Consider the following 21876-nt stretch of genomic DNA (forward strand, 5'->3'; position numbering starts at 1 on the left):
AACCAACTAACCAAAAAAGCAAACAAAAGAGTGTCCTCATAAAACATCAAATAAATATTTGATATAATTGGGATTAAATCACCAATAAGTCCTCCTCTTATACTGGGAACCCTTTGTTATCTTGTTTCTCTCTCCCTCTTTCCACACCTCTCTAGTTCATAGCAAACTCTAGTCAATACCACCTTTGTATTATGAATGAGGCTTGCCTAAGTATCTCACTCACATTAACCAGCCCCTTTGTCTCCATCCATAAAATTGATAGCAAAGATATATAGATGGAGAATACTGGGAAGATCCATGGGGCTCATCTCCTTAAGAGTAGCTACAGCCACCTGCACCATATCCCCATCTGAATGTCTCTGGGGAAACATAGAGATGGAAGCATTTTGCCTCATTGAATATTATGGCAAGTTGTACAGATGCAATGAAGCATCTGAGCACTCACAGTTTTTGCGTAATTCAAACATGTTCACTCAGGCCCTCTCCATCCACATGGACAAGCATTTCCTCCCTAAGCAAGCGCATTAAAATCTTCTCTCAAATTCAACCACTCCCTCTCCTTTCTCGGCTAGTACTCATGATCAGGGTGAACCCAGCTACTCTTCAGATTTCACTTCATACCCAGAAATGTTCACAGTTCTTCTTCTGAGTTCTGGGCATCTTTTGACAACACCTGCCAATGACTCCTGAAAATATTCCAGGTGGACATAAGTGTGCTCCAGATCTTGACAGCAAAAGCATCACATAGATCTACTCACTTAGCCTAAATGAGTTAGGCAAATCCTATGTATGTATGTATGTATGTATGTATGTACGTACGTACATTCAAATATACCTTGTGTGTCACTCACAGGAAAATAAGCAAAGCATACTAAGACAAACAACAACAACAACAAAGGTCTGATCACTCCAAACAGCTCTGAAAATGTAAGATGGCAAAACAATGTCTAGTTCTCCCATCATGCAGACCAAGAAAGGAGAGAGAGAGACTGCTGCAAGAGCAGATTTAATGCCAGACCCCAGCAAGTTAGAAAGGAATCCAAGCTGGTGTGTGTGTGTGTGTGTGTGTGTGTGTGTGTGTGTCCTGAACTCCCAATATCCTCTTCAAAGACACACACAGAGTGACCTAACTTCCTCTCACTAGGCCCTACCTCTTAAAGATTCTGCCATCCCAGAATAGTCCTATAAGATGGTAACCAAGCCTTTGACACATAAGTCTTTGTGGAACACTCACACAAACTTGTGTTATAAGATGAATAAGTTTTGACAGTCTAAGAGACAGCATGGGTGGTGATGGCTGCGGTAATTAATTTGATTTTGGCAATCATTACATAGTGAATGCATATCAATTCATCATACAGTACAACTTGAATGTAAACAATCTTTACTTGTCAAATATTTGTTTAAAAGAATAAAATAATATTACTTGGGAAGCAATTCGGAGGATCAATTGGAGGAAGACAAGATGAGATTTACTCCAGATACAAAATGAGAATAGGAACAGCAGTACCAAGGAAAAGAGAGAATCACCTTCCCACTGTAACTTCTGCCCCAGTGTCCCTCCTCCTGGGCTTGGATGTTGACAGTCATTAGGGAAGAGACTAGAACACAATTCATGAGCTACAGATGAGCATGATTTGGCCATTTATCAGACAGTAACTGTGAGAGAGTCAAAGCCATTCTCGGATGACCAGCCCGTTCAAGTGCGTGGGTGTGGGTGTCCCTGGCATCACACAGAAAATGAAGCAAGTTGGAGGGTCTAAGTTATCCCAGGGTAGACCTTCAGGAGCATCGGCAGTCTGGAGAAGATGCAGGCTTGACGGCTGCACCTTTAAGTTCTAGAGGGCAAAGCACAACTCGAGGCTGTCACCAAGGGATTATTGGAGGGACGCCTCAGGAACTGTCGCTCACTGGGCTCCAAATAGTTCAGGTTTCCGCTCTTTCAGTGATCATCAGCCTGGAGCTCCAGGAGACCAAAACATAACACACACACACACACACACACACACACACACACACACACATATAGTCATGTAGAAAAAGCTAACCTAGACCAAAGAGGCATCCTTCCTAGGTTGAAAAGGAAAACTTAGGAGGAGATGGCTCCATGGTGTAGGAGGCTGTGATATTTACTTTAAAATAAGACAACACATGAAACCTCAACTCAATTCTGCGTTTATATCAGGCAGGCAACCTTGAACCAGCCATACAATGCATAAACACATATAACATGATCACATTGAACACTTACCAAATAATCCAGGCATCTTTGTAAGTGCTCTGACATATTAACCTATTTCATCCCTACTACAACCCAATGGGGTGGTGGGGGGAGGTTACTATTGCCTCTCCCCACTGAACATGGGAAATCAGGAGAGTGAGGAGTCGGGTAGCTTGTGCAGTCAGTCTGGCTCCAAGCCTGGGCTCTGGACCCTTGCAGAGCACTGCCTCTCCATGGTGGGATGCTGCAGTCAGGTTTAGAGGGAGCCTGGAGTGACTCCTGCTAGCCCAGATCAGACTGCAGCTTGAAGGATGCTTCCTCCTCCCAACCAAGAGGAATGCCTGAACATTGCTTCTTGCTGGATCCTGGGGCATATCTGCCTAATACTCAGCAGCCCTTACGTCTTTTTTGGAATCAATATGTATTGTTTGAACTACTAATAGCTTGAGGAGGAAGTGCCATAACCTAATGACAGGCTGGGGGAGAAAATGTGTTAAAATACTCTCTCCCATTTGCTTTCCCAGAGAGTACATTCCAAATGCTGAGGTTTCTCTTTCTTTTCAACATAATAAAAATTTCTGGTGGCAGTATGTTTTGTAAGACACCACGCCACCCTTATTTTGAAAAGGGAGAAATACAAATTGGACCAACTTGGTTTTGTCAGAAGGAAATTGAGATCCCCTCTCCCCTAGCTTATGTGACTTAGCCCACAGAAAGCAGGAACCAAAGTTCATGAATCCGATTCTCCTGAACACGCGTCCCTTCTACAATGCCTTTGTTTCTGCGAAGGTTTCCCTATCTTCCCAGAGAGAAGCCAAACATGTACAGAATTCAATTCACTTGTTATAAAAAGAAATCTGTGACTCTAAACTTACAGCCCACAGTCATTCCGTTGTAATAGATTAGTCATAGTCAAGGCCAATCTGACTCTCTGACCTCTAAGACAGTATGGTGGAGTTAGATACCCTTATTTGAGATGTCTGGGATACCCTTCACAGCCTGGGAAAAAAGCCAGCAGGTATGTGTTTCCTCCACACAAAGCCAGCCCTGAGCAAATGCCTAAATCGAAGAAAGCCCACGACTGAGCACTCACCACCCAACTTCTCCACTGTAAAGTTTCTTCTGCTTTGATAACCCCTTCATTTCCCATATTTCATGTAACTAAAAACATTACACAGCGATTAGAAATCACATTGAAAGAAATATTAGGCAGAGTGAACAGATATTCAGGGATTCCCCCTTGAGCCCCTAATTCACAAAGTGTGAAAATTATCAAATATTTTACTCTGGTCACTGTTTCCTAAACTTGCAAAGCCACATTATTTCCTGCACCAAGTCAAGGTTTATGGTCATAGTTCTAAGAACTTGTTTGTAAGTAAAGAGGCAGACTATTTCCTGTCAGGGTAAATTAACAAGAAAGACCCATTATGCTGGTAAACATTGGCTACATGGGTATCTACCTGGCCTCAAAATGCAAACCTCTTGCTGACATTTCAAAGGCAGCCATTGGGACGGGACTACTAATTAAAGACTCTTGTTACAGGAGCAAGATGTGAGCTCTGGAGCATTGAGTTATTGGGGGGTGGGGAGTAGAGCCTGTGACCTCATTGTTTTCTGCATTCCTAACTGTGAGACCTCGGTGGTACTCACCTTTCGGCTTTCAATGAAAGACTCAGTGAAACTGCATGAAAGAACTGAGTGTGAGTATGAGAGCAGGTTCCTAATAGGTTTCTGTTACTGTTCCTTGTCCTGCCTCACTGTGGTTCTTTGGCTTGTACTTAATAAGGAATGCTGGAGAGAGGTGTTGGGAGGGTCTCATCCCTGTGTGTAAGAACCAGCACGTGTACCATCAGGGTTCCCAGCATCCCAAAGGGATGTCATCAATTAAAGACCAGTTCTTACACACCTGGTTCATTTCTTGTTGCGCTCTCTCTGGCTCTGGCTCTGGCTCTCTCTCTGTCTCTGTCTATCTCCCCCCTCTCTCTGTGTCTCTCTGTCTCTCTCTCATGACAACCAGAATGATGTCACCACTTTTCTTTGAAGAGGCATGGCCTTAAAAAGAGGCAAGAAAGCCAGCTGAGCCTAAAGAGCTGTGGCAACGGCATCAAGTCAGGGTGGTCTGGGGGTGGGGATGGGGAGGGCAAAGGGGAGCCAGAGACATGGACCTCACAGTAAGTGGTAGGAGACCTAAATATGATTCCCCATTGGGAAGCCAAAATTTTCCTTAGCCTTTATTTCTTTATCTTTGCCAAGATAAAAGCAATTTTAATTCAAGCAAATGGATCTATTTAGAGAGCTCTCAAAATGAGGTTGTCTGCGACTGTAAGTGAGCAAGAACCCCAACATGAGATGCACCCACAGCCGCTCTAGGATCTCAAGAAGAATAAGGCATTCTAGGGCATGGAGAAGGAAGCCCCAGGATGACGACCAAGAAATGTGAGCCTCAGCAAGAGACTTGTGCAGTAGAGGACGGGTGAGAATCAACATAGGACTTACAGCAAGAACATCATTCTGAGGCGGCTGTCACATCCTGGGCTTTCTGCCAGCTGACCATTTTGAACCACTGTGGTTTTGAAGGAAATTTTCCTCCCTCAGATTCAGGTCAACCTGGTCCTCTGCCCATTCAGTTCTGCCTTTCTTTCTGCTTTCCAAAATTTTATGTCCCTGGACTCAACTGAAGTGGGGATCATCTCTTTCTGACTGATTAGCAGGACCTTCCAGAGATGTCTGGGTGATGACAGCTCAGCAGATCCAGGGCATGCCGTGTTTACCTTCTGCTGAACCAAGCACGGTCCTGTAATCTGAAATGTGGCCCTCCCTGTAAGCAGATAAAGAATCTATTCACCTTCCTATGGTTTTCAAACCATATTTTTGAGGAAAAAAAAAACAAACAAACCTGCATTCCTTGAATTTCAGACTTCTTTGGGTTACAAAGGTAAGACACAGGTTCATCTGGGCTAGATTATGTATTTGTTCTGAGAATGAGCACAGTTTCTCATTGCCATTCTGAAGAAGGCTGGTTGAAGTCTATGTCAGTTCTCCCATGGTGGTGACCTGGGGAAAGAGATAACAGGCAGGTAAGCTTTGCTGAAGCAAGGAGTGGGTGAGTACTGGATTGCACATACCAGGATTCATTCATTCACCTAAATTGGTGGCAGTGGGATTTCTAATAACATGACGAAGAGTATACAGTCTGTAATGGAAGTTTTAGTTTCTTGATCAGCTCAGTTGCTATATAAATATATTTTTGTTTTAATCCCAAGTGTGGGATTTTAGTTTGGGCTTCAGTGTGTCCACAGCTGATAACTGTCTTGTGCCGGGCCATAACCTTTGCCTACTGGTAATGTCCTGCCAGGGGCCTGGCCTAGGACTCTGAAAAATATAAATATGGGAGCCTGGAGAGCCGAAGTGCAGTGTGCAGTGTTGGTGTATAGCAATTTGGAATGAGCAGAGATGGGTGGTGTGGTGGCTTGGAGGAGACTGCCTGCTGCGCTTTCGTTGACAGAGATTGGTATAACCCAGGGAAATCTATTGACCCTAAACAGCTGAGAAGTAAAGTCCGCAGCCCCTTCTGTCCACTAACCTTCTCTCTCCCACCTAGGGCAGAGTTTAAAAACAAATGCTACAAAGGTCTCTCTACCAGGCCAACCAGCCTGCAGCCAAAAGGGCATCATAATACAGTGTGGTCAGTTCCACAGTGGAAAAGCCATGGAGGAATAAAGTCAAAGATGGGACAGTGGAATAATTCTAAGTCACAGGGAACTTTCTGGAAAAGGGGAAAATCCATGCTTAAGACATAGCCAGCCCTTGCCACACAAAGCATCTTAGGTAAATCTTTGCTCATTTCAAACACATGAGAGGGGAGGTAAGAGAAAAGAGCAATCAGGACTGTGGACTAAGCCATTAATCAGGACTGTGGTCTCTAAGCCATTTCAGACAGTGAATTCTTGTGACCTAGCAAAGACAAGAAGTTGCTGGCAAGTACCCTATGCCTTGCAGACTTCAGAAAGCAAACTTAGGCTGGTGGACCAGAGATGAAATTTGCCAAAAGAGCTGCTTCTTACATATATCAAAGTCTCACCAGTAAGGGGCTGGAAATAATGTCAAAAGTAAGTAATGATGAATATGTGTCATATTAGTGGAACACACACACAAAAAAAGGGTATAATTCTCTAAATCCTAATTCCTGTTAGTAACCTCTTACAACATTGCTTTGTATGAAGGTGTCAATAGGAGTTCGTGAACATCTGTAAACAACTGGCCTAGATGTTGATGCTATCTTTGGGTCTTCCCTATACTCTTCTCTGGAACCAACATCCTTTGGCCTCATCATCTCCTTAGCTGCCATGTCAGCACATCAGACGGGACTTTCCCACTCTAATTCTTCTATGCTTGAGGATGCCTCAAACTGAAGAAGAGATGTCCATGCATGGTGGTGAGAAACCATGCTCCACACAACAAAAGAAAGAGGGAAAAGAAGGAAAGAAAAGCCAAAGAGAGCAACCTAGATCTAGAGTACCACAGACTCAACCCTAATTGTGGCCCTAGGAAGGGAACGGACCAAATCAAGGGGACAGCCTTCCATCAGGAGGTTGCAATGTTTCCCTTACCAGCCAGAGAGACAGGCTGTGGGTTCCACTGACTTGCAGGAGGAAATGAAAGGGAAAGGGGCCTTCCTGTCTGGCTCCTCATGGTATTCGCACTCCACTCTCAGTCTCATCACAATGCTCGCGATCTATCTGTCTTCGTGTCTTAGGCACACCCTCTCCTAAAGGATACTCCAAGTGCACACAAATGTGTCTTTCACTCATTGGGAAAAAAAAAAAGAAAAAAAAAAGAGCAAAAGTTGCAAGAGAAAGGGCAAAGACAGAGGGATGCTCATAGGCCATTAGCTTGGTCAACTGCTGTCATGCCATCACTGACACAATACAGAGAGGATACTGAAGCTCCAGCCATCCACCCGCCATCCCGAACCTCTTCCTCATGGACTACTTTATTACACCGTCTTAAACTCTTCTGTTGTCATATATATTTAAATAACGATTCCTTGCGATTTTATTTACCCCTTTTATGACATTTTCCAATCTCTGTCCTGACACGTTATCTTGACATGAGCTCCAGGGTATTATTTCTGGGGTATGAAACCCTCAATTGTGACTTTAAATTTTTGTTCCTGTAATAGTTACCTAATAAGCATACCTTTCTTACTTTGAAGACTATGCAATTCAGACACTTCCAATAACCGAGAACTTGCTGCTACTGGTAATTTATATCACTATCCCTAAACTGTTTTGATTATCCATCCCGTGAGTAAAAGTTCTGGTTATATGCCCCAAAATGTATTCACTTATAAATTTTATATGTAAATAGTTATTCATAAATTTGGTAAACATTTTTTGAGCTCAGTTTATTTATTATTCATAGAACTGGAAATTCCAATTTTTACTTCTATACCACAGCAGATTTTCTTCCATGAAGGATGTTTGTATCTATTTTGGAAGCTATAATTAAAAAATAATGGTGCTGCATTCACCCCCCCCCCTTTTTTTTAATTGATGTGAATGAATATCTTGTAAAAAGAAACGTAGGGAAAGAAAGAGTTGTTATGGCTCTTTGTTTGTGTCCACCGTGGTGGAGAGGACTTGGTAGCAGGTGGCCCCACAGCAAAGGGAGCTTGTTGCAGCTATATCACATCTCAGGGGCCTGAGGAGAGAGGGACGGGGGCTGAACCAGGTCCTAACCTTCAAAGCTCATCCCCCTCAACAAACTCACTTCCGCCAGCCAAGCCCACTTCCTGAAGCTCCACCCTCCCAAACAGCGTCACCCGCTGAGAACCAAGTGCTCAAACGCATGAGCCTAAATGCTAGTTGTTTATACCCAAACCAGAGCAGATGCCTTGATCATTCCTGCACGGACGATAGCAGCTTCCTTAGCCCACTCAATAGTCCAGCCCTAACAGATGCTTGCAACAAGGTCCTCTCGGCCCAAAGAGCAGAACTCTCCAGCTAGCTTAATGAGTACAAGTAAATTCAAGGGATTACCCTACCCACTCACTCCAGCCGCTCCTTCTCCCGGCACCTGCTTTTTGCACTACCTAGCGGCAGCAATGCTGACATATTTGCCGACTGCCTCCCTCCCTTGACTGATCCCTTTATGGAGAGACCAACGAGCAGGCTCACAGGGGAGAAATCTAAGTGCTCCCAAACCAGGTAGCTGGAGACAGGGGGAGTCACTGTTCTGTCAGACAACCTAAGAACGCACTCTGTGTCCCTCGGCATCCTGTCACGTAAAGTCTGATCTGTTCGTAAGGATGAGAAAAGGGTCTGTTTAGGTCAGAGAAGGAAAAGAGTCCATTTCCCAGCCCTGGATGGCTGGCCTTAAACTCGGAGATCTGCCTGCCTCTGCCTCTGGGGTGATAAGATCAAAGGTGGGGGCCGCCACGGCCTCACAGGGTCCCTCTGCAGTCTGGACGCCTAAGTAGCCTCTGAGGTAGGGTAAGAGGGCAGCAGCTGTGTGGATCTAACATAAGCTGTAGCAAGCAAGCGAGCCGCTTTTCACGTCGCTCTGACCTCCCTGTGCTTTTTATTATTGAACCGTGAAGATGACGATGCAAAATGCACACCACGGAGCCCTCACGTGAGTGAGGAGAAAAAGCAATGTCCCAAGGCTCTCAGAAATTAGGCTGCACAACTGCCATGTTAACTCTTTTATAGTCTGGCAAGTATGAAAATCTTGAAGACAAATGCCAACTACTGCCCAGCACCACCGAAAGCGCTGTCATTTATCGTGTGGATCTTGTTGTTTAACAGCTGCTGAAATGAGAACTTCTCAGGCTCTGGCATCACAAAAGGCTCAGAGGGACATCCTTCAGCTTCTTGCCCATAGCAGCTGTGGGACATCATGCATTCTGGTTCTCACACAACGATCCGTTCCAGTCGAACCTTGTTCTCCCCTGTCAACAGGGTTTAAGCTCTGAACAAGTATTTATCGAACGGAATTTCCCACTCTCCTTTGTCTTGGGGAATACAGACATGAGCAAAGCCAAGTCCCAGGTTGCACTGAGCCTAGTGCTCTGGGGAACAGTAACGTTCCAGCAGACAGAAAGAAGAGTTACGCCTTGAGGGTTTGCCGATCCCTACAGAGATCCTTATGAGGCCTGGGTCTAAGGCTGAGGGATGGCCCAGGGATCCTGGATGTCCTGACTCACATCAGCTGGATGGAGTCAGCTGTGGTGGCTTTAGAATTATAGTGACGTAAGTATGTTAGGGAAGAGGGAAGGAGAGAGTCTTCACAGAGGAACACACACTTGTGAGCCTCTTTCTCCTCATTCTCTGATAACTTATCTGCCTCAGAACACAGAAGTTTTACCCAGAAGACATGACAGAAACATGGCACAGCCGCTGTTCCCACTGTGGTAGATGAGGAAGGTGAGGCCAGGCTACCTATAACCATCAAAAGCCACTTGAGGAGGACACCCTAATCTACCTGCAGGCCCCACTTCCTGAAGTCTCCAGTCCCCCAAACCCCCCCCCTCCAAAAATAAGCCATCAGCTTGGAACTAATGCTTAAAATATGAGCCAAGGAGAGACACTTAAGATTTAAACTGAACCACTTTCTCTCACGTGTCTTTTACCATTTTACCCCTTCTCCTGTGCCCAACTCTGTTTCAATGCCCTGGGGGGACTGGGGGAGGCAAAATTTCACATGCAGAGAAAGCACACTAAAAATAAAACCCGGAGTCCTTTTCAATGCCGTCCTACCTTACTGACTCACATTTTATTTGGTCCCTCGCCCCCACTCCACTCCCTCGCCCCCACTCCACTCCCTCGCCTGCTGTTCCCCCTTAAAATTTCCCAGGGCTCCCATGAGTCCTTCCTTGTTCATTTCCACAGTGATCCCTGCCTGCTTTCTTTAAGGGGCCGAATGGAAGACAGCTGCTGTAACTATTGTGTTTAAATGTTAATTTATTGCTTCATTTTTTTTTTTCAAAGCACTGGCCGCCACTTGGTAGTCAATGACTTTGTCGTCTGACCACCGCCATAAGATATAAATCTTCCCTAAGGCAGGCTTTCTGTTGTGACCCTGCTGTACTCCAAGCCCACAGGGTCCAAGGCTGGCATACAAGAGAAATTTCCTCAATCCGCTTTCCCTTCCAAAAACAATGTAAAACATGTTTTCATAGCCTGTCAAAAAGCAATAACAAAAAAAGGAAATTTATAGACTTTTGAGTAAAAATTAGGTTCACAAAGAACCAGTAAATCCCTGGAAATTGCTAAGAAACCCTCTTCCGAGTTCTTTCTTATGTGTCTCTTATCCCTTTTTAATTAAAAGTGTTGTTCCTCAAAGGCTTCTATTCAAAATAAGCATAGTTTAATTTAATTTCTTTCTGTCTCCTTTTGTTTAATCTCTGGCCTCATACCCTTATGATCATAAAATATTTCAAACGCATCTTATTTTAGTTATATTTTGAATTATACTTCAGCTGGGTGCCCAATTTTTAATAAGCACACCATTTCTATGTGAAAATATTCCTGACAAGGTCCAAACACCCAGCTTGGAAAAAAAGTACATTTTTAACACTAATCCTTCTGAAAATTAGGAACACTGTTTAGATGTCATTTAAAAATCTTTAGAATCCCAAGTTAATTTTACTATTCCCTCTCTTTGGAGAAGCAAAAAATAAAACACCCACCACAAACACAGCAAGGAGAGACAGACATGGCCCAATCAAGCTATTAGTTCCGTGCACAACTGGTTTTAGATACATTGCCAACTCTCAGACTTCTGGACAGGCATAATCATGGAAGTGAGCTATTTCTGTTCAGAGTCCAGACAGAAGGACAAGAAGCCCTAGATGTCTACAACGAGGAACTGAGAGGCCACGCCACACCCCGTATGCAGCTTGCCCTATCTAAATCTTAATCTAAATTACACAAGGATTCCCGTCTATGTGGCCAGTGCTTTTCCTGTCAGCATGCACACACGATGTCACTCGCCAGTCAGAGAGAACAACGGTCCCCTTGCTACCTGTTCCCACACCAACTCTCACTAGCACTGCACAGCTCCTCTGAGGCCCGCAGGGACGGTTGATTACAGTCTGCACTATGGAGGCCTCAGTCCACAGCATGACCACCTACTAGTCGCCTCCATCACCAGGACCAAATTTCAGGACTCTTCTCACCCTGCCAATAGCAAGACACCCAGGGAAGCTGAACTAGAGGTCTCATGTGGAAGCCGCCCTTGCGGCTTCAGAAGTGACATCCCTGTTTGACCCAACCCTCGGGCTACTGGAACAGGATCTACCTGGAAGAGAGAGTGGGAATGATAGGGGCAGAGACAAGAAGAATGGAGGCCAAGACGGGTTTCTGATCAAAGCTCTGTTTACTAAACATACAAGCAGCACTTATAAAGCAAAGGCTCACAAGCAATTTTCTCACGGTAACAGTTCGTCTTGGCAAATCGTCCGAGGATTCACTCAAGGTTACACAAAGTTTGCTATCTGGTTCCCAGGGTTGCACGGAGTTTATTATCTAGTTCTCAGGGACAGAACACCCGCTGTAAAGACTGCCAAGGTCAGGCTTCCAGAAGTTGCGGAGGTCAGTCTCTGAGAAACTGAAATTTAGATTAGACCCATGTCTGCCAAGGCCAGGAGGCAAAACTCCATTTACCAGACTCCTTCACCTGTTGTAATGCTCTCCGCATTCCTTTCTTGGTGCCCCAGTAATGCTGAGTTCCAGGCGGCACAATGTGAAGCTGCTGGCTGGTGAGGTTCATTCGGGGGGAAGACAGAGTGGTGTGAGCCAGTAAACAGCTCTGGACCTCAGAGAGGCAGGCTCCGAAGACAGAGTAGTAATTGGACAGTCAGTCAAAGGAGGTAAAGGAAATACAAGTGAAAGGAAACACCATGCAAAGGCGGAGAGACACAGCAGATCTGGTACACTCAGCGGAAGAACTCAACTCTTGTAAGAGGTTGGACCTGTGGCCAGAGAACAAACGTCAGAGCATCGATGACTCTTGTTGCCTGGGAAGAAAGGGCAGTATCAGCACGTGTCTGAGAAAGATCCCTCTAGGACAGGAGGGGAAGAAGAAAAGAAGAGGAGAGAGGAGCAGGAGAGGAGAGAGGAGCAGGAGGGGAGAAAAAAAGAAGGCAGAGTTGCCATGGATTAACATAAAGAAGGACCATGTGGCCAGGAGGAGCTTGGTCTGAGGATCAGGAATGGAGAGAAACAGCTCAGATGAAAAACATGTGCAAGTATTTATGGGAATTACAGATGAGAAGTAGCACAGATAGGAATAATTAAAGCAGGTGGCATGGGATGCGGGGTAGTTTAGGGGGTTAGTGTCTTCGTAGTTGAAGTTGTGTAGGCCTATTAAAAATCAAGAAGAAAAAGGAGGAGAAGGAGAAAAGGTGAATGAAGAGGAGGAAGATCCCTCTGGCGTCAGTGCATACAGAGTGCAGAGGGTAAAGGCTGTGAGAAAAGAACAACGACAGTAGCTAATAATGCCAATTTTGTGCAGTGTATAAATTTACCCCTCACACAGCCCTGTGAGGTAGACATGAGTGTCCTCCTGTTATAAAAGAGGCTGAGAGAGGTTGGAAGGCCTCTCAGCCTCCATCTGCTACTTGAAAACTCCAGAACCCAAGCTGTTGCAATAATCCTGGAAAAGACAGTGGTGACTTCAGTTTTAGCTGAGCCACCAAGGATTGTGGGAGGCAGAATAGTACCGCCTCCCCCAAATATGGACACCACTCAATCCCTGGAAAATGTCATTATGTTGGGGCTTGTTGCAAAGGAAAACTTAGGTTGTAAATGAAACCCTTCAACTCACTTCAAAATAGGGAGTCCACCCTGGCCTATCAGGATGGATTAATGACATCACTGGGGGTCCTTAAAAATGGAAGAAAGATTCTGGCTATTATGAATAAAGCTGCTACGAACATTGTTGAGCAAATGTCCTTGGTGTATACTTGAATATATTTTGGATATATGCCTAGGAGTGGTATCTTGAGGAAGCACTATTCCTAATTGTATGAGAAAGCGCCAGATTGATTCCCAAAGTGGTTATACAAGTTTACATTCCCACCAGCAATGGAGGAGGATTCTCCTTTCTCTACATCCTCTCCAGCATGTGTTGTCACTTGAGTTTTTTATCTTAGCCATTCTGATGGGTGTAAGGTGAAATCTCAGGGTTGTTTTGATTTGCATTTCCATGATGACTAAGGACATCGATCATTTCTTTAAGTGTTTCTCTCCATTCAATATTCCTCTATTGAGAATTCACTGTTTAGCTCTGTACCTTATTTTTTAATTAGATTACTTGATTTGTTGGTGTTTAATTCTTGAGTTCTTTATATATTCTGGATATTAGCCCTCTGTCAGATATTGGGTTGGTGAAGATCTTTTCCCAACCTGTAGTCTGTTGTTTTGTTCTGACTACAATGTCCTTTGCTTTTCAGAAGCTTTTCAGTTTCATGAGGTCCTATTTATTGATTATTGATCTTAGAGACTGTGCTGTTCATGTTCTGTTCAGGAAGTTGTCTCCAATGCCAATGAATTCAAGGCTCTTCTCCACTTTTTCTTCTATCAGGTTTAGTGTGTCTGGTTGTATGTTGAGGTCTTTGATCCACTTGGACTTTAGTTTTGTGCAGGGTGATAAGTATGGATCTATTTGCATTTTTCTACATGTAGACATCCAGTTAGACCAGCACCATTTGTTGAAGATGCTATCTTTTTTTCATTGTATGGTTTTGGCATCTTTGTCAAAAATCAGGTGTCCATAGTGTGTGGGTTTATTTCTGGGACTTCTATTTGATTCCGCTGATCCACCACTGTGTTTCTATACCAGTACCATGCAGTTTTTATTATTGTTGCTCTATAGTACAGCTTGATATCAGGGATGGAGATACCTCCAGAAGATCTTTTATTGTAGAGGATTGTTTTAGCTATTCTGGGGTTCTTGTTAGTCCACATGAAGTTGAGACTTTTTTCTTTCAAGGTCTGTAAAGAATCGTGTTGGTAATTTCATGGGAATTGCATTGAATCTGTAGATTGCTTTGGTAAGATGGCCATTTTTACTATGTTAATCCTGCCAAGCCATGAGCATGGGAGATCTTTCCATCTTCTGTTATCTTCTTTTAATTCTTTCTTCAGAGACTTGAAGAAGGGCAAATCCTAACAGTGAGGTGTGACATAGTGGGGCTCCCTCCCTTATCTGTCTAAGGAGGAAGAAGAGGAGACCCCAGGAGAACACACTTCTGTGTTGATGACCTTGGAAGCAATTCCCTGTCACAGCTCTCTCAGCTTTTCTACCTTTTGACTTTGCAGGCAGCAAAACACCCAGCAGAGCAGCCGTGAACTGGTCCCAGGTGGAATGAATGGGGAAAGGACAGTCATCATCACAGCCCCTGAGAGGACCCCGAGAGCCCTGTTATTTACCCTGTCAAAGAAAAAGACATATGGGAAAGCTATTGGGCTGCTCATGTTTACATTTGATTTATAACAGAAATAAAAATTTCTCAGTTAATGAGAATAGACGATGGATTTAAAGCAATAAATATATTATGAGGGGGTTACTGTCTGTTCCTTTTATTTGGCTATATGTTTTCTATGTATAGAATGACCTTACTTACTGAGCTGACTACTGTGACTATAGCATGGGCCCTGGACACTTAGGACTTTTAATCTGCTTGGGCAAACAAAACACACAACCTAGGACACTGAGAAAGCAGCCACAATCATGTTTGTTTATTTGCTTACCAGTTCTCACCTTTGATTTCACCTGGAGATAAATTCCTAAGGGCATTGAGAGGTAGAAGGAGCCCAGAGCCAGCCTTGGAAGGATGGAAAAGCAAGGTTAGCTTAGGTTAGGAGAAGGGTTAGTTCACCCACGCTGTGAGGATGGATGTCAAAGTGGAAATGCATCTTAAATATAAGCAAAACCTAGTGACACAGGATATTTGCTGACTGATGTGGAGGGGACCTTCAGTAGACCCTTTTGGCCAAGGTGAACATTAACAGAGGAGATACCCACACTCCTGAAGAAGCAGCCTTGCCAGAAGCATGAGAAATCACACAGAACCACTTCTCAGGGCTCACAAGTAAAAAAAAAAAAAAAAAAAAAAAAATCGGCTTTCTCTGAAGCTTCTTTGGAATGTTAAATCTTTTAACAAGTTTTGCATAGTGTTGTCATAGGAATACATATGTCAGTGCATTGTCATGCAAAAGGTAAACATTTGCAAGCACTTTGAAGATGTGAGCACTTGAAAGGATGCTGTCCCTTGCTGCCAGTCCTCAAGCCTCACTTCCAACCCCAGTCAATTTCTAAACTCAGCCAAGTGTAACTACTATTATTTCCAGGCTGACTCCTATCTCTGCTCCCTGCCTCTGCCTCTGCCTCTGCTCAGGTTCCTAACTCGTCTCTGTTAGGTTATTGCTCAGCTCACCCCTGGCTTGTCCTGTTGCCTCTGGTCAATTCTTTTCACTCCTATTCTTCTACAACACGTCTCAGCTTATCTTTCTAAAGAGAAAATGGGACACCCCATCACTCATCCCTTCCAGGCTCCTTGGCTACACCACACCGCATGCTTACCCCATGAAAACCCCTGCTAGACACTCTGTCTTTTCCACCCAGCCAATCCTTTACCTTTTGAGAAAACAGTATGGACTCCTTAGACAATAATAAATTCTCCTGAAGCAACCTTGACTTTTTTTTTTTCCTATCAGGAAATAATTTATCCTCTATATTTTCCAACTCGTGCTCCTTGAGAATCACCGGGAATCTACCAACGTTTTATGATCTGAAAAAAATATTTTGTGAGGGTTAAAGTAGCTCAGTGGTTAAGAGCAGTCGCTGTTCCTCCAGAGGACCAGCATCAGGTCAGATAGCTCACAGCCATAGGTAGGCTTCAGCGCCAGGGGAGCAGGTACCCTCTTCTGACCTCTGTGTACAATGGTCATGTGTCATATTCTAAGTCGGAAACACACACATACACATTAATTAAAAAATTTTTTTTAATTATTTTGCTAGTACCCACACCTACAATCCCAGCAGGCTGATACAGTAGCACTGCCATGAATTTACTCTGGTATAGGAGTAAAAATTGGAATTTCTAGTTCTATGAATAATTAATAGACTGAGCTCTAAAAGCCTTTGCTATATGTATGAGGAACCATTTACATATAAAATTTATAAGTGCATACATTTTGGGGTATATAACCAGAACTTTGATTCATGGGATGGATGATCAAAACAGTTGGTCTACAAGGAATGGTGAACTTGGCTGATACTAGCTTTAGAGGTGGTTTTTAGCAGGACATGTCAAAATTTGAGATAATATTGGATATATATTTTTAATTCAATAAAAACTAATTCAGAGACAAGAACTAAGGTAGCATTTTTTTAGCTCTTATACTTTCAACATGCTCAACCACAAAGTATAAGTTGCTTTAAAATGGCTCAATAAACACACATTATTTACATCTGATGTCATAGGCATACTTTTAGGTGTCAAGAATGAAGAGGTGAATGAGACACAATCTTCTTTGGAGAAACCACAGGTTCATGAAGTATCCATTCCCAAAGCCAGTTCTTGGCTACTGGGAAAGAATATGGTTTCCACTCTGTCAGCAATTATACCAGGAAACAGACCTAATGGAACACCAAAGAGACAGCTGCTCAGAAAACTTTTTTGCACACAGGCAAGTCTCCACCATGAGAACAAGAGATGAGGTGATGACCCTCTGAGATTGCAGCACTGTGGACCCTCAGCCTTCTGTATAGTTTGCATCAGCCTGGCACACAAAGTCTGCAGAACAGACATAGGGAATTCATGCCCAACATTTCCTTTTCCGAACAGACTTTGGAATATAATAGAGACATATATGTGATCTATAGATATAAAATTTGATCGCTGTAATTCATCTTTCAGTATTTCCCTTAAACTGGCCCCCATTAATACGGCTGTGAGTTACCTCTAGAAAACCCTGCCTCTGCTCAGTTTTTACTTGACTCATTCTTTCTCATCCATAACCACCTCATTTATCCCCTTAATTTATTCCCATGGGCCTGAACCAGAGATATCTCTTGAAGGTGTGAGGTAGTTAGCATCTTTCTGCTCGGCTGTAGTTGATGCTACCTTCTCCATAGATACCTGAACCCCTGTGGAACTGTACCTCAGATTTTGTCCAGAAGGCTCTCTCTGTCCTTGTTAATTACTTTCCTGTCATTCTGATGAAGCAATTTTACCTAAGAACATATCCTCACCAATTCTTTCTTACTCATCTCTTTAGTCTACCCTATGGTTCTTAAGCATCTAACATCACCACCATCTAACCCCTTTCTATCCCAGCCACCTGATTGAAGTAAATAGGGTTCCTGGGAAGGATCCAAACCCTCCCTTTGCACAAAACAGGAGTAGAACTAGAGAATATCTGTCTGCACGGAGACACGCTGGAGAAAAGGAGACACTGTGAACTCGAAATTCACAGTGGCCTGAAAAGCGCAGGAAACCTTGGAAGCTGGGCCTGAAATCCTGAACATGTATATCCCCAGAAGCATCAAAACTACCAGCCTGGATGCAAAGAAATTTCACTGGCTGCATGGAGACATCCACACAGCTGCCCAAGCTCACCCACCAGCCCCGAATCCAGAGGGTCCCTGGTAGTTCTTCCCAGCCCTGCCACACACATGTGTCCAGGGGTTAAAAAACAATCCATACATTCCTTGACTCAAATGTAAATCACTCAGACTGGGTAGGGTCAACCCTCCTTACTCCTCCCAATCCCTCTTCTTCCCACTGTTCCAATAGCTCCCAGGTCCATCAACTGGCCCAGTAACCACAAGAGACTAACTTCAAAATGGCAAAACCATGTTTAACGATCTCTATTCTTTTCCCCCAGCAAAAAGAGCCATTCTAGGCATGCTGTGGCCTGAGACACAGACAGGTCACCTGAAACTGCTCCTACTCCATTACCCACAGCTCCACCTGCCAGCCTTACAAGGGCTCGGGTGGCACCCGAGCCTTCCCAACAAGCCCCTCCGAGGTCTCATTTCCGTATCTACTTAAGGAAGTCTGTGAGGACCTTTCAGCTAATGGGGACTGTGGGTGGATGGAGATTGGCTCCAAGTTCTTCATATTGTCGTCGCAGCAGGGTTCGACCCCTAGCCAGGCATCACCCTTTGTCACTTTCCGGTTGTTGTGGGCCCCTCCGTCAGCTCTGTTTCCTGAACACCAGAGCAGTGTGTGCTCAGGAGCCCTGACCCTGGACAGACGTGGATTCTATTCCTAGTTCCTCAACTTATATTAGAATGAAACTGAAATAGCCAGGCCTGGTCAGTACTGCTGTAAGACTTATACGTGCATTAGTACTCGGAATGTGAGGGGGTGAGGCTGAGCCATACTCCCCACCTGGACAATGGCCACCTTGCCCATCTCATTTTCCCTTATTACCCACACACATACAGGGGATTAATGCACACATGCTGACTGGTTCCCCCAAAGGGGTTGAACCCTCCTACACCTGTGTTTTGTTTTGAACGCCTGCCCCGACACGCTGACGCACAGCCTACTTAGAGCTGCTCGTTAGGATCACAGCTGAAAACATCACCTCTCTGCCCTCCTTCTGCCACCTCTTCTTTTTAAATAACGAAGGATTACCCCTCGCGGTTCCAGTTGACCATGGCAATAGAGATGTGTCAGCAGCTCACCTGCAGCCTGCAGCTCAGAACGGCCCCAGGCCCACAATGCTTGGCATGTCTTGAAGTGCCCATGCTTGTGCCCAGGGACCCTTGGCAGAATCCAGCTGAGGAGCTACAGCTGTCTCAGGCCCATGCTTCATTGCAGCTTGGAGCATTTGCAGCCTGACTCCTGCGCAGCTTGGAGCATTAGCGCCTTTACGCTTTTGCTCACATCTGATCCCTAAAGCCTTTGGTTCAGGAGTCAGAGTACATTTCTGCCAAATAGAATCCTCAACGGGGTGCCCTGGACACCGTGTGAATACCAGCGCTCAGCAAATGCATTCTTCAGTCTGAGAATCGTCCTTTTCATGACTGACTATGTCTAGCCAAACCTTAAGAAGCCAGGAGGATGGCTCAGCAGGTAAATGTCCTCCCTGGGATCCACACGGTAGAAGAAAGGAGCTGACTCCCACAAGTTGTCTTCTGACCTCTGCTTATGGCGTGATCTCAAACTCTCTCTCAAAAAAAATTTTTTTTTATTTAAAAAACTTATAAGTGCAGTGGAAGAAGATGACATCCCTGCTGCCTGTGTCTGCTTCTTTGAGCTGAAAGGAAGACAGACTTTGAGAGTCGTTCTTAGTAGACGACAAACCTGATAGCAAACTGTGGAATTCCACACCCCGCAACATCTGGCCTGTATACAGCAGGTGCTCATGACAGCTGATGATTGCTGCAATGGCTGCATCTTCTAGATGGAGATACAAAGTCACACACGCCGCCACCACTACCAACCCCTTCCTCTGAGCCACACCTCCTCTCTCTTCACGCTCTTAAACATTTCCAGTTGCTTCCAGGGGCAAAACACAAGCTACTGTGTCTCTCCACTAGACTTAGCTGCCTGACGCTGCCCCCAAAGCTAGACGATATGGACTTTGGTGGGGGACGGTTGGCTGCTTCCCCAGCTAAATAAAGATCACAGGTGCACACTTCTTGCCACACAATGAGCCTCAGCTCCCGTGGCCATTTCCAGTGGGCCGGGTCACCATGAGCATCAATGCTGAGCGCGGGAATCGAAGTCAAGAACTCTCACGGCTGTCTCTGCCCTGCCGGCCACAATTCTCTCCTCAGAGCAACTCAGTCTTGGTAGGCCCCTGCAGGTGCTCTCTCTCGCCCTCTCGAACACACTGGTAATTAATCATGATCAACTGAGGACCACTGATAAGTAACCCACCAAAAGCCAAGTGACCTTATCAGCACTATAATTTCCTACTTGAGATGCCCAACATCCCTCAATTAAAGCCCCATTCCTCTGGGCCAAAGGGTCTTCCAGGATCCTGCCTTCCTTACATCCCCAGGGAATATCAGCTCAGCCAACATGGCACCTCAAACCCCAAGCCTCTCACCTCTCCATATGAACTGTGATAAATATATTTGTTGTTGTTGCTGTTGTGTGTGTGTGATACGTACACGTATGTGTATATGTGTGCTTTCATGTATGTACAGGTATGTGTGTGTCTTCATGTATGTATAGGTATGTGTGTGTCTGTTTTCATGTAAGTACAGGTGTGTGTGTGTGTGTGTGTGTGTGTGTGTGTGTGTGTGTTTAGGCCAGAAGTTGATACTGAGTATCTTCCTTGATTACGCTCTACCTAAAACACTCGAGGCAAGCTTTCCCACTTGAACCCAGAACTCAGCAATTCAACTAGTCCAGCTAGCCCTCTTGCCTCAAGAATCCCCTGTCTCTGACTCCTCAGCAACACTGAGGTAGGAAGGCCTCCACTCCCACCCAGGGTCATGGATGCTGGGGATCCACACTCCTCCAGCTCTCATGTTTATTCAGAAGCACCTCACACACCGAGCCAGCTCCCCAGCTCACCGTCGCAGGAGACTTACCATACTGAGGGGCCGTGTGACTCTACTCCATCACCAGCTAAAGCCCAGAAGGATACAGGAGGTGTCTTAGCGAAATATTAATTACCCTTCACAAACACAGGCACTATGCTAGGGTCATGGGAGGGGGACTGTGCCTAGCCACCTCGTCAGGGCTGTAGCCCAGGCCCTGATAGTGCCCCTGGGTGTATTCAAGTCACAGGATGCTTACGTCTGACCAATAGTGATGAGAAGCTAATTTTTGCCCTGTTTCCCTTGAGCGTCTGAAGGCTGCCAACCTCAGAGTGTTCCCACTCATCCCCTGCTCAGTCTGCAAGGCGAGCTGCAGGCAGCCATCTGTTTCAGGAGAAGGAGTGCCACCTGCTGTCTCTGAACTTGCTCTGCCTGCAGCATATGTACGTGTGTGTGTGTGTGTGTGTGTGTGTGTGTATGTGTGTGTGTGTCAACTCAACTCTTTCTATTTGAAGGGTTTGATTTATCGCTTTTTTTTTTTTTTTTTTTCAGAAAAAGCCCTATGAACTGCTCAGGCTAACCTCAAACTCACCATCTTCCTGCCTCCATTTCCTGCTGCCTGGGATAACAGGCATACAGCATCACGCCCAGATAAGGGCTTTATTTCCAGTCACTTCTAATAAACAGAAGGGACAGAGAATAAGTGGTTTTGCAGCTGATGCGATTTCTCGGTGTTTCCCAGTGGTCATTTCTTGAAACACGAGAGAGAAGGTCCAGTTGTGGTCTCTCCTTGTCTATGCTGTTATCCTGCCCCTCATAGAGGACCGTGAGAGCAGAGAGGCAGCTGCATGAGGTGAGCAGGAAACTGTGTGGGGCCTCCGTTTCTGCCAAAGGAGGCATTCTAGCCACAGAGCCTCACAGAACCACTGTGTCTTACATTCCATGTCTGTAAAATGGGAATAATAAAAGGGTCTGCCTACAGGAAAATCTTCATGGCATTGAGGATTAAATGAGATAATCATGTGCTTCAATTTCACACGTGATAAGCACCCAGAGGAGGTTATCTATCTCAACAGTCATTCATTCTACAAGCCCCACCTCTACATCAGATCCACATTCCTTGCCTGGTCCCCAGT

The 21876-nt window shown here is 44.9% G+C and overlaps 1 long non-coding RNA gene across 5 annotated transcripts in view; it reads right to left on the reverse strand.

The window, feature by feature from the left end:
- Positions 1–21876, reverse strand: part of LOC132646389 (uncharacterized) — a 48752-nt gene that overhangs the window by 7367 nt on the left and 19509 nt on the right. For 4 of the 5 annotated variants that reach the window (XR_009584628.1, XR_009584626.1, XR_009584627.1 and 1 more), the window contains exon 2: positions 5118–5275. This is a non-coding gene — a long non-coding RNA (uncharacterized LOC132646389). Of the gene's footprint in view, positions 1–5117; positions 5276–20791; positions 21068–21876 lie in introns of those variants that run through there. The other variant, XR_009584624.1, reaches the window with a different exon arrangement.

The sequence above is a fragment of the Meriones unguiculatus genome, chromosome 11, assembly GCF_030254825.1.
Source record: "Meriones unguiculatus strain TT.TT164.6M chromosome 11, Bangor_MerUng_6.1, whole genome shotgun sequence".
NCBI classification, from domain to species: Eukaryota; Metazoa; Chordata; class Mammalia; order Rodentia; family Muridae; genus Meriones; species Meriones unguiculatus.